The sequence below is a fragment of the Panthera leo genome, chromosome D4 (genome assembly GCF_018350215.1).
Source record: "Panthera leo isolate Ple1 chromosome D4, P.leo_Ple1_pat1.1, whole genome shotgun sequence".
Taxonomy (NCBI): Eukaryota; Metazoa; Chordata; class Mammalia; order Carnivora; family Felidae; genus Panthera; species Panthera leo.
In genome coordinates, this window is record NC_056691.1 from 35,735,282 (window position 1) to 35,748,565 (window position 13,284).

Below are 13,284 nucleotides of genomic sequence, written 5' to 3' on the forward strand. Positions count from 1 at the left end.
ATGGCACTTATGTTTTTTGTTTTTTGTTTGTTTGTTTGTTTGTTTGTTTGTTTTTTTAATGGTGAAATGGAGTTTAGCAGTATGGATGAAAGCTTTAACCAGACCTCCTGGGCTTGAATTTGGGTTCCTCTACTTCTTACTGCAAGACCTCAAGCATGTCTCCACCACAGTTCAATATGTCTAAACTGGTGATTAAAATAGTATCTAACTATATAGCATTGTTTAAAGGATTAAGTGAATCTGACACATTCAGCACCTAGATCATTGTGTGGCACATAACAGGTGCCGTTAAAGTGTTCCTATACTTGTTATGTTAAAGTATGCAGAAGGTTTTCACTAATATAGTGATTTCTAAAGGATTTCTATGTGTTTTACAATTTGAAAGTATTCCCACTTTGATTACTTATTCTTAGTATCAATGCTTTCTTAGTTCTTATTTTAAGGTTTAAGAATTGTCTTTCTAGAATGTTCTTGTATGCCAACTAGAACTTTCATCTGATCAAAATTACACAAAACTAAACTTGACCCTAGTTATGTGTTGCATACCACAGGAATTTCACAGTATCAGTTCAAGGTATTGTTTCACAGCTAATGCTTAATTATTTCCACTCTGAGAAAAAAAGAAAAACAAAAAATAAAAGCATGCCCAGTAGCAAAATAGGCCTTTGCCCATAAACTTCTGAATTCAAAAATCTCTTATATCTCCTTTATGTCCTTTCTCATTTACAATTTCTATTTCATCAATAAGATTCGTGTACGAAGTTACAGTTCAAGAGCATTTTCAAAGTCTTTTGAAGAGCCCTTAATAGACTATTATATTCAAATAGGATAATACATATAAAAAGCTCTGTAGTCCATACAGCAAGTAGATTTACATGTGAATTCTTCACTAATCAACAACTATTCATCTTTAAACCTTATAATACTTGAGTTTCTTTATATTTAACACTTCAAGTATTATGCTTATAAAATTCTATGCTATCAATTACTAATTACTTGACCTTTTCATACATTAGAATTAGATAAGGGGCAATGCCTATTGCAAAAAAATTACCATGTGAATTTCATTTTTTACTTGCAAAAATATTTACCACAACCAAGAGATATTTAAACACTAAAAGATCATAAAATTTTATAGGTTTAGTAAAAAAGCTCTGTGCAGTGACTATACTTACAAAGCAGGAAAAGAATAGGTCCCCAGAGAAGTAAGAGCAGATATATTCAAAGACATAGGATGGCTTCTAGCATATAACTTTTTCACAGCAGTAAAGGGGTAGTGTTTCAAAAAGGGAAAGCAAAACAGAAACTAGAGAAGAATATTAAAATTTCAATTAACCAATCGAAAAACAAAAAGGTCATCAGTAAACTTAAAAAGAGCAGTTGTCTTAGTATACCAGGGAAAATCCAAAGGGGGGAAAAGAAGTACAAGTTGGAGGTGAAGAAATAAAGTAAAAATAACCTAATTTAGCAGGAATTTCCCAATGAAGTCTATCTTTGAAATTTCCAAATTTTCAAATGCTACTCTTTCCCTTGTGGTTCACACCTTTCCTGACCCAACTTGCATTGTTTCTACTGGTTTGCCTCAGATTCCCAAGGAAATAAGTCTTCTGGAAGCCAAAGTCAAAGTGATTCAAGAAATTTCAATAGACATGTGTACATAGTTATTTAAACCAAATCCATGACGTAAGGTTTTCCTGAGAAGTCTTATATAACCTCTGTATTTCTGACCAAAGCTTTCTTAAAAATATCTCCTTCTCATTGTCTGCAAATAGTGACAGGTTAACTTATTTTACCTATATGGATGCCTTTTATTTCTTTTTCTTCTCTGACAGCTGTGGCTAGGACTTCCAGTACTATGTTGAATAAAAGTGACAAGAGTGGACATCCTTGCCTTGTTCCTGACCTTAGAGAGAAAGTTCTCAATTTTTCACGCTTAAAGATGTTGCTAACTGTGGGTTTTTCACATATGGTTTTAATTATGTTGAGGTAAGCTCCCTCTAACCTCACTTTTCCAGAGTTTTTATCGTGAATGGATGTTGAATCTTGCCAAATACTTTTTTCTGCATCTATTGAGTTGGTCATATGATTTCTATCCTTTGTGTTTTGTTTTTATTTTTGTTTGGTTGTTTTAAATTTACATCCAAATTAGTTAGCAATAGTGCAGCAATGATTTCAGTAGTAGATTCCTTAATGCCCCTTACCCATTTAGCCCATCCCCCCTCCCACAACCCCTCCAGTAACCCTCAGTTTGTTCTCCATAATTACAAGTCTCTTCTGTTTTGTCCCCCTTCCTGTTTTCATATTATTTTTGTTTCCCTTCCTTATGTTTATCTGTTTTGTCTCTTAAAATCCTCATATGAGTGAAGTCATATGATTTTTGTCTTTCTCTGACCGACTAATTTCACTTAGCATAATACCCTCCAGTTCCATCCACGTCTATCCTTTGTTTTGTTGATGTGGTATATGACATTGACGATTTACAAATCAACAATGCAAACTGTCTTTGAATCCCAGGAAGAAATCCCACGTGATCGTGGTGAATGATCTTTTTAATGTATTGTTGTATTCAGTTTTCTAATAATTTGTGGATTTTTGCATCTGGGATGCAATATCAGGGATATTGACCTGTAGTTTTCTTTTTTTATAGTCTCTTTCTCTGATTTTGGTATTGGGGTAATGCGATCTCCTAGAATGTATTGGGAAGCTTTCCTTCCTCTTCTATGTTTTGGAACACTTTTAGGAGAAAAGGTATTAACTCTTCTTTAAATGTGTGGCAGAACTCATTTGTGAATCCCTCAAAAAATTGTATGCATCCCCACTATGTTTATTACAGTGAGACATGGAAGCAATCTAGACATGGAAGTTATTTAAACCAATCCCATGAGGTAAGCTTTTTTCAGAGAAGGTTTATAGAACTTCTATAGCATTTCTGACCATAGCTTTTTGACCAATCCATCAACAGACGAATGGATAAGGAAAATGTGATACACACACATTGGAATATTACATAGCCAAAACAAGGGATGAGATTGTGCCATTTGAGACAACATGGATGGAATGTGTTGAGACAACATGGAAGGAATTATGCTAAGTAAAATAAGTCAGACTGAGAAAGACAAATACCATTCCACTCATAAATGCAATAAAAATATGAATAAACAAAAACAGCAGAATCAGAACTATAAATATAGAGAACAAACTCATGTTTGCCAGAAAGGAGGGCGGGTGGGGGCTTGGGCAAAATGGGTGAAGAAGAGAAGCAGATACCTGTTATGGGGTGAATAAGTCACAAGTATAAAAAGCACAACATAAGGAATATAGTCAGTGATATTGTAATTAGCAATAGTAGCAGTGCTTGTGATGAAAATAGCATAATCTATAAACTTGTCAAATCACCAAGTTGTACACCTGAAACTAATGTAACATCGTGTGTCAACTATACTCAAATAATAATTTTAACAATCCTTTTTTAGTTTGGGTAAAGTAAATCTTGTGGTTCTCCTCTATCCTCTACTTCACTTATACTAAGTCTTTCTCCTTCTTTTGACTCTTAATTCTATTTATTTAATGTCCTCCCATTGGAAACTTTTTAAATTTTTTTTAATGTTTATTTTTTGAGAGAGACAGAAAGAGAGAGAGCAAGCAGGGGAGGAGCAGAGAGAGAGAAAGAGAGAGAGAGAGAGAGAGACGGAGACATGGAATCTGAAACAGGTTCCAGGCTCTGAGCTGTCAGCACAGAGCCTGACACGGGGCTCGAACTCCGGAACTGCGAGATCATGACCTGAGCCAAAGTCAGATGCTTAACTAACTGACCCACCCAGATGCCCCCCTTTGGAAATCTTATGCACTCAATTTTCACCTAATGCAAAAACATCTATCTCTGCATTTCTTTTCTTGATCTCTTCTTCAAAAATTGATACTTGCATGTCAAAAGTTCTTTTGGACATTTCACACAGATGCCCCAGCCATGCTTTATATTCAACAATTTAACCCTGCAATTATTTAGTCTTTGACCTCACTGTAGTTCTTCATTCCTCCTGTACTAGGCTAGTGCACACTCTCCACCACCCCCCACCACCACCCTTTCTCTCCCTTCTTTTCTCTCCACTACTATTTAGCACACAAGTTGAATAGATATTTCATGGAGAGCATTCATCTTTTGTTGAGGACCAAAAAGCTTTGTTCACTAATTTGCTCAACTTTGATATGGTGCAAATTCCTCTTCAGCACTCATTTATAAGAAAAAACCTACTACTCTCAACGAATATGATTACTTGAAGTAGATTATAAGGAATATATGACCAATTGTGTTTCCTCTTATATTTGGACTGCTAAGAAATCACAGATCAAGATTTAATGCAGAGTTATAAAAAAACATATTAGAATTTTGTTTCTAATTTTCTGATCCTCTGTTTTGAGTACTCTTATTATGCAGCTTTGTTTATTACAAGCCAACTAAAAAATGTTTGTGCCTCAGGCTCACTAGAACCTTGTGGAAGGAAATCTTGTGGTCTTTGTCTATTACATAAAGATGAAATGCACAGATAGATTGGATTCATTAAATAAACTACTTGAGACTGTGTCTCCATTCATAAAACTTGATAAGGCTAAGCAATTTCAGCAGCAGGAGAAATGGGAACCTATAAAAATATAACAGAAAAATAGAACAAATTAAATGGGTGTAGTTTTAAAGAGCTGTTTTGAAACACCACTTCATAGCTACCATTGTTTAAAAACTTGATAATCATTTTTAAAGCTTCATTTACCAAGTGAATCAAACTCTCTGCGTAAGTGCTGTACCCACCATCCAATCACTGAGCATGATAGCTTTGGTTAGCACTATTAGATGTAGAAGCATCTCAATTCATTTGTATTTTTTAAAGATCAAGGGGAGAAATCTAATTCCAGGGACACATTAAATTCAAATATTCAGACCTTATCTTAAAAAACTATCAGTTTTCTCTCGTTTGTTTTCTTGTTTTTATTAACAACTGGGTATTATGGTGCAGTTATCAAATAGACAGCACTTTTCTCTAGAAAAAGGACATAAATTCAGGCAGAACAGTAGGATGAGCTCAGCCACACCAGATTTGTCCCAGATTTAGAGAAGCATCTCTTTCAGTTTGCCATCTTTTCTTACTACTCTTCTCTTGCAAGTAATGCAATGAAAACAAATTTATGGTCTTTCAATTTTATCCTTCCGTAATTTTCTTCAAACAGCCTGCAGATGATACAGATTGTAACTTATTTCTGTCTCTAGAACTCTCCTTGTTAGGAAGTACATTGCATATATATAGGCTGATCCAAACGTATGAACTGGTAGTAGTCCAAAAACTCATTTTTTTAAATCAGTAGCTAGGAATACGAAACACATTTTCTCTTCAGAATGCCTCTATATGCAGTATATCAGTCTCAGACCAACTTATAAAAGCCAAAGAAGCTTCAATTTATTGAGGATCTACTAAATGTCAATATTCTATACTATATATATAATATATATATTATATATATAATATATATGTCCCCACATGCTATGAGTATATATTATATATATATATATATATATATATATATATATATATATATATATAATATATATATCATAACTCAATGCTATCCTAATCATTTGTTGTTCTTAATTGAGCTAATGCATACTTACATTAAGTACATAAAATGTAAACATCTTAAATTCATAGTTGGATACACTTATATATGTGTATACAGTCATAGAATGGCCACCTGGATCAAGACATTGAACATTTCCATCACTTCAGAAAGTTCCCTTTTGCCTCCTTTCAGTCCACACCCATTCCATTCCATTGAGGTAACCATTATTTGGACTTTTATTACCATATATTAGCTATGCTTGCTCATGAATGTCACATCAATGAGATTATACATCATATAATCTATAGTCTACCAAGTCTAGATTCTTTCTAAAAGATCCTTCAATGTCCCCACATGCTATGAGTAGAGTAGCATTCCAATTTAAGAATATGCCACACTTTATAGATTTTCTTATTGGTTTTATCTATAGCTAAATCTGCAATGAACACTTAATGCTCTATGAGTACAATTGTAGAATCATATTGTTGGCCTACATTTAATTTTTAGAAACTGCCAAAAAGCTTTCCAAAATGGTTGTGGCAATTTTCATTTACACTGGAAAAATATGAGTGTTCAATTTCTCTATATTCTTGCAAAAAACTTCATATGGTCAGTAAATAGCCATGTAATTGGGTATGTTACTGTGATATCTCTTTGTAGTTTAAATTTGCATTTCTCTGTTGAAGAACTGATGCTAAAAATGGTTTATTTGAATAGTGGCCACTTGAGTAGATCTTCTCTTAAATATATTTGTAGGAGTACTTTATGTAACATGCAAATGAGTCTTATCTATCCTAATGACTTTTGAGAAAGAAAATATTAAACTCCACTTTAATAATGGTGAAAATGAAGTCCTGAGAGGTAAAACAATTCACTAACATCATACATGTAATAAGGGTAGAGGAGGCATGAGGGTCTTTCTGCCTCACTCAATACCCTGTGTTCTTCAGAGCATCCTACACTATGCAGCACAGATTATAAGATATAACCAGGATACATGGCAAACGGCCCAGGGAAACCGGATCACAGGAACATTTCTCTCTAGGATAATAGGATGAGATATCCTTATTTCTACCAGTCTCCCTTCCTCAACAGTGGAAGTAAGATATCATTAGTAGCTCAGTGAGGCAGGGGCAAGGTATCTGGGAAAAAAGAAAATTAGCATGAGTAAAATGTAATGCATTTTAAAAACTGTGTCCCAAGGAAGACTAGTTACAGACATATTTTTTGCTTTGTACAGTAAAGTAGTGTAACGTTATAAAATGGATGAAATTAAAATGACTTTAGCCTATTAAAGCCGCTATAGATTCCTCTTAGATTTGTGTAATCCAGCATGTCTAAAATTATTTGGCAATAGAATACTTTCCCAAGGAATACCTATGAAGAGTTTGTGAAAATTAGCTTGCCATGGAAATAGCTTCCCTTTTTCCTTTTGATCTTTCTTTCCTGATGCACAATGGAAACCTATGGCATATAAATAAATTCACACACACTAGCATACACAGAGAAACACACAGCATATATTGAAATAAACTAAAACAAAAATCCAGATTCTTGTAAGCACTGACACAAAATACTATCTAAATGGAAAAGGGAAATTAATAGTAACAGCAATACATACCTCAGATACTGGCTCAGAAAAGGTAATCATTTAAAATTCATGCTACGGAGATAGTTACTGGAATGTCCAACTATGTTATGATCTTAGAAACAAAAGGGTAAAAGTGCCACCCCACCCTGCTCCCTCAATGCAAAATATACTGTCACTAATTCAGCCAATGTCCAAATTTCTGAACAACAGAAGTTTGGAAATTTCATAGACATTGGGAGGTGGGTTCTCACCCATACCTGGGTCAGTATGCTAGACAGTTGGATTGGGTCCTTACCTATTACCACACATTTTTAACCCAGATAGTTCACTCTGTTACAGTAATCAAACAAAGTGGAATTTATTAGAAACAACTATTACCAACTCCCTATTAATAAAACAATACATTTCAGCTATGAAAAAAGCCACAAGGACAATATGAACTTTACAATTTCTAAATATCTTTTCTAAAAGAAGGCACAGAAGGTTTGCTTGGATTTCTGTTTAGTAATGTTCTTTGTAGCATTATTCATTACACACTCACACACACATTTATTAATGCATACAGACAACAGTACATAAAAGGGCTTAATATTAACAGAACCATTCAGATGAATACAAAAATTTTTAAGGCCACAGAAATGATTAACATATGTCGGATCAATAAAATCAACCAGATATACGAACTTTACATAAATTGTATGTATATACAATTATATACAATGGTGACAATGGCAACTTTCAACTGAATAACCATTACCTTTGGATATTGTCATCACATGATATGTTTTTCTTGCTTTTCTACAATATTGACATTCTTTATGATGTCGTAAATTATGTCTGTGACATAATGCTGAGTCAAAAATGGATACAGAACTCTAAGACATTATAATAGATACAATTATGTGTATATGTCATGACATGATTACATGTTTATATATTTTTGAAAATGAAAATAGTTTTTGAGAGCTGGTTTCATGGGTTTTTGTTGCTATAATTTAAAATACATTTATTTGAAAAGTCATTCAGAGAAGCATATATTAGAATTTATGTTGGATAAAAGTGTATTAGTAAGCCAGAAGGTAAGCTGAAAATGCATATAAAATAAAAACCAATTTAATAGAGACAAGAAGAATACAAGAAGAGATGACAAATATTGAAAACATAGAACACATAAGAATTGAATTAATAACCAAGAGTAAGTTGCCTGTTGTAACCCATCTTGTTTACACCTCTTTACAAAAGGTAGAAATATAAAATTAAAGAAAACTTTCCAGAACTTCACAAAAGCATTCAGATTGAATTCACAATGACCTCAATAAAATCACCAAGGAAATAGTCTTAAATTTCAAGGAAAAGGAGAAGTTTTTTCTATGTCTCTAAAAGAAAAAAGCAAAAATCTTTCAAAGAAGGCAAGGCATGATTGTTTCAGGGTTCTCTACTGTGACAGTCAACATCAGAAGGTAATATAGAGGGATAACTTCAGAGTCTTACAAAAAAAAGAGGTGTTATTCAAGAACTTTGCTTTACCCAAGCAAGTTTTCATTCATATGTGAAGATGAGAGACAGTTTCAGACTTGTGAACGTTTATAAAATTTACCACAGTTTTATTCTGCAGAAGCTGAGAAAAATAACATAATAAATGAGAGCACTTCTCAGCACAGATGTTGATTACTATAAAACCTTGGTCAATAACTATATACTAAAAAAAAAAAAAAGGTACGCATTTATTAACTGAATTAGATGTGCAGCTATAAATGTATTAAAATTTTGGTATTAGAAATTAAAAACATTCTGATTATTATAACATGCTGTGAGGAGAGAAAAGCATAAAGATGTGTCTCCCTTACATCAAAAGGTGAAGAAAGGAAAGAAAAATTATAATAGGTATGTATAATATTCCTTGTGAGCTAGTTATGATTCTCAACCCATATTTAATAAAATCAAAGATTAAACTTATTAGTTGACTAAATATTAAAAATGTAACAAACACACCAATAAATTAATGGTACCATTTAACCCAGAATTAAAAGGATAATTCAATGTAACAATCTTAGTATATCAGTAGGCTAAAACATTTAACAAAATCATTCAAAATTTAATCAAAAGTAAAAATTTAACATATCTCCCAATAAAATACTTTCAAAGACTATAAGAATTCCGTTTAGAAAAAGTCACATAACCCAAAACCAACATTACAATAATGGCAAAATGATGGCGATAACCCTTTTCAATTCAGTAACAAAGAAGATTATCTTCTGCTATCAATATTGTTCAATATTAAAGAGGCTTCTGATAATTCAAGAGGAAGGATGAATAGGAATATTTGTTATAAAGATAAATACTTGGGGCACCTGGGTGGCTCAGCTGGTTAAGCGTCTGACTTTGGCTGTGGTCAGTATCTCACAGTTTGTGGGATCAAGCTCTGTGTCAGGCTCTGTGCTGACAGCTCAGAGCCTGGAGCCTGCTTCAGATTCTGTGTCTCCCTGTCTCTCTCTGCCCCTCCCCTGCTCACATTCTGTCTCTCTCTGTCTCTCAAAAATGAATAAAGGTTAAAAAAAGTATAGAGATAAATATTATTATTTATATATAACAATGCATGTATTGGAAGGATCAGCTAAATTCTCACTACTAATAATAAAGGAAGTCAATAATGATTTCTGATGAATGGTACACAATCCAACACTTACGTACTTCAGCAAAGACCATTAGGAAAACACAAATGATAACAGACACTATCACAAAAATTAATTTAAATGATGGCAAATCTTAGCTACTCCTCACATTAGCAGCAACAACATTCTTCTGAATAAAAATAAATAAATAAATAAATAGATAGATAGATAGATAGATAGATAAAGCTGTTGATAAAACTTTATTGAGTTGCAGAAAATGATGCAAATAAATGGAAATATATATGATGGACCTGGATCTCTCAATTAATAGTGTAAAAAGATAGGAAATATATAAGCTGAACACAATTCCGAATACTACAAGCCATAGAGAGCCTAAATATTATAAATTAATTCCTATATAATTCCAAATAGTAAACACTTTATGAATGTAATAAGTACATAGGCTTAGAAGAATTCCAAATACAATCAAAATATAGTTTTTAGGACTATGATTGCTGATTGAAAAACACACTGGAAAAAATAAATGAGTGAAACTTGAAATAGTAATTATTGTGCTATTGTTGCTGCTACTACTACTAATACTGTGATGCCTCTTATCTATGATTTGTTCAGTGTTGGACCTTTTCCTTACTGTTTTTGTCATAATAATCCAAAAATCTGATGAGGAAGGTACTATTACTACAACAGCCTTTTTTTGTTAATTATATGAGAAAACTGATGGTTGGGAAGCTTAATATGTTTCCTGATATTATAGACGGAAAATAATAGACTCAAGATTTGAATGTATGCAGGGAGACATCATGGCTACTGCTTAATTATTTGAAAATGAATAATAAATCCCTTAAGTAAACAACATTTATGAAAATGTGGCCCTGGCTCTAAAGCACAAAATCAAATACGTAAAACAGAATGCAGATCAGGCATTGGAAAACCACATAAAAATTTAAAAATGGTAATGTGAGGTTTTCAAAAGAAAGGCAGAATTATTCATGGTTTTGTGGCACCCTGATAGCAATTCATGGAAGGGGAGAAATGAGAGACACAACTCACTCAATGATTTAAAATAATTGTCAACATTAAAGATCAAAAATTATCACTCAGCAGGGTATGACTAATGTAGATGTTGAGTGTCCTACAGATGCACTTACTCTAGGAACTATGATAACAAGTACTATGTAGAGAGTACTACAGTTCCCAGAGACCCCATGGTTTGTGGCACCAGCCATATATAATATAAATATAGTAATGAATATAATAAGTACCTCACCATGGGGAGGTTCACTTTCCACCTATCCACTTCAGCTAGTGACCAGACACTACCCATCTGTCCACACTCAGAATGCACAGCCAATTGCTCTGATGTCTGCCATGCCCTCACACCATGAGGCAGGTCAAATATAGATCCGTTCCATTGTGTAATGCTAATGCTAATGATGTATGGTGGGGAAAAGAGCACACAACTTCAAAACACAGAGTTAGCTGGCTAACCTGGCTCTACTCTCAGTAGTTGTGGGATGTTAGACTCAGCATCTGCAAAAAGGCAATAACATTGCCAAGTTTACTGTGTTATTTAAAGAATTAGAAATAATTTGCTTGTAAAACACCTGCATTATTCCCGGACCAGCATTAAATAAGTTATTTTTTAATGATTTTATCTTTAATATGATGATGGACAAACTCGATACAAAGCACAAAAAAAATCAAGAAAGCATTTTTAGTTATATTGCCAGAGAGTGTCAACATACAGAAGAGATGACCAGCAAGACATGGGGAGAGGCAAGCTCTGACAAGGGACCTTAAGCCTGTTTCCCCTTCTTTTACAGCGTAAGCAAATAATATTCCTACCCAGAAATACTCTTGGGTGTCCTGTCTTTCAGTGACTCTGTGCCCTAAAATACTCACCCCCACTGTCTTCTTATGGGAAGCATCCAAGAGCAGCGCTCACTGGCAGTCTCCTTTCATGAGCCACCTTTACCTGCCCTTAGGAAACTGCTTTTCTCCACAAGAGTCTACCTATACTCTGCATCCTCCCCATATTTCAAATACTCCAAATGAATACAGATTCTAATAAGATCCAAACCATTTCATTTAAAACATGGGAAAATGCACACACACTTATTCCCTATACGGAAAAGAAAAAGAAAAATAGGAAAAATATCAATGTGTTTATACATGTGTGTAGAGGTAAAAGAGTGATAGTTATGATTATAAATGATCACCAATTATATCAATATAGGAATGTAAGACAAAGATCTAAAATGGATAATATTACATACAGGCAAACATCAAACAAAGTTGCTAAAACAAATAGAGAAGAAAAGGAGGAGAAGGAGAAAGGGGACAAGAAAAGAAATATAGAAGGAAAATCATATAGGAAATGTTCTTCCAGAGCAATGAAATGCAAGTTAAAATAAAATCTAATTTTTTTGGCAATCATTAAAGTAAAAAAAAAAAAAAACCAACACAAAATAAGCCATGCTGAAAAGATATTAAAATTGAATTAGCTATTCAGGGATGCTATATACACATAATCTGCACAATGCTTTAGAAGACATTTAATATAGGTAATATGTAAGAAAAACCACAAAATGACCTTGTCCTTTGACAAAAGAAAATTCATTTTAAGACCTTATTTTAGGGTAGTAAACTTCAATTTAAGGAAAAGATGACATATTTGAAAATGTTCTTTGCAGCAGTTTCTTAATGTCAAAATTTGGATGGAAGCTAAAAATTCAACATTAGGGAATGATGGCATAATAAATTACTGTAAATTGCTTTGCAATTGAATTTTGATGCAGAACTTAAAGTATACTTATGAGGACAGAAAAAAACTTACTGGATGCTAAAAAAAAGCACACTACAAAATGCCAGGTGAAGTACAACTGTAGCTCTGATAATTAAGGTGTGTGTGTGGAAGAAAGTAGGCCAAACATATTGTACAGTAACCTATAATTGTGTTAGGCTAATGGATTCTTGGCTGCCATAATTTATACAACAGTGTTTGATATTATTATATTTGCTTTTCAGTAACTATATTTTATAAAAAATATGGATTATGACATAGTTTTGATTACATATGATCAAAAGAGTAATTCTAGTTTGTTATATGGAGTTTCTGTTCCAATAAGTTGACAGACAAAACTAATGCACAGCACACAGAAATACTGGATAAAGATAAATAACAACTTTAAAACATATACACCTAAATGAAAGATAAAAGACATCCCAAGTACCAGAAACAAAGGAACTGAAAGTAAGAACAATTAATGAGTAAGCTGATGCTATAGAGTGGATGAAAAGGAGGGAATAGAACCAGTGACCTACTGCAAATTTGAGATATAGTACGTCCATAGGACAGGAGAAAATGTATTAGGCCTACATAATCTATAAGTTGAAATATCTCCCTACTTAAGAGGTACCCTGATTAAAGTGAACTAGGAGCCAGTAAGACCA

General features: G+C 33.3%; 1 long non-coding RNA gene across 2 annotated transcripts in view; it reads right to left on the bottom strand.

Moving 5' to 3' along the window:
- Nucleotides 1–8,016, bottom strand: part of LOC122205353 — a 579,915-nt gene extending 571,899 nt beyond the window's left edge. For both annotated transcript variants that reach the window (XR_006196015.1, XR_006196014.1), the window contains exon 1: nucleotides 7,956–8,016. This is a non-coding gene — a long non-coding RNA (uncharacterized LOC122205353). The remainder of the gene's footprint in view (nucleotides 1–7,955) is intronic.
- Between the last annotated feature and the right edge of the window lie 5,268 nt (nucleotides 8,017–13,284).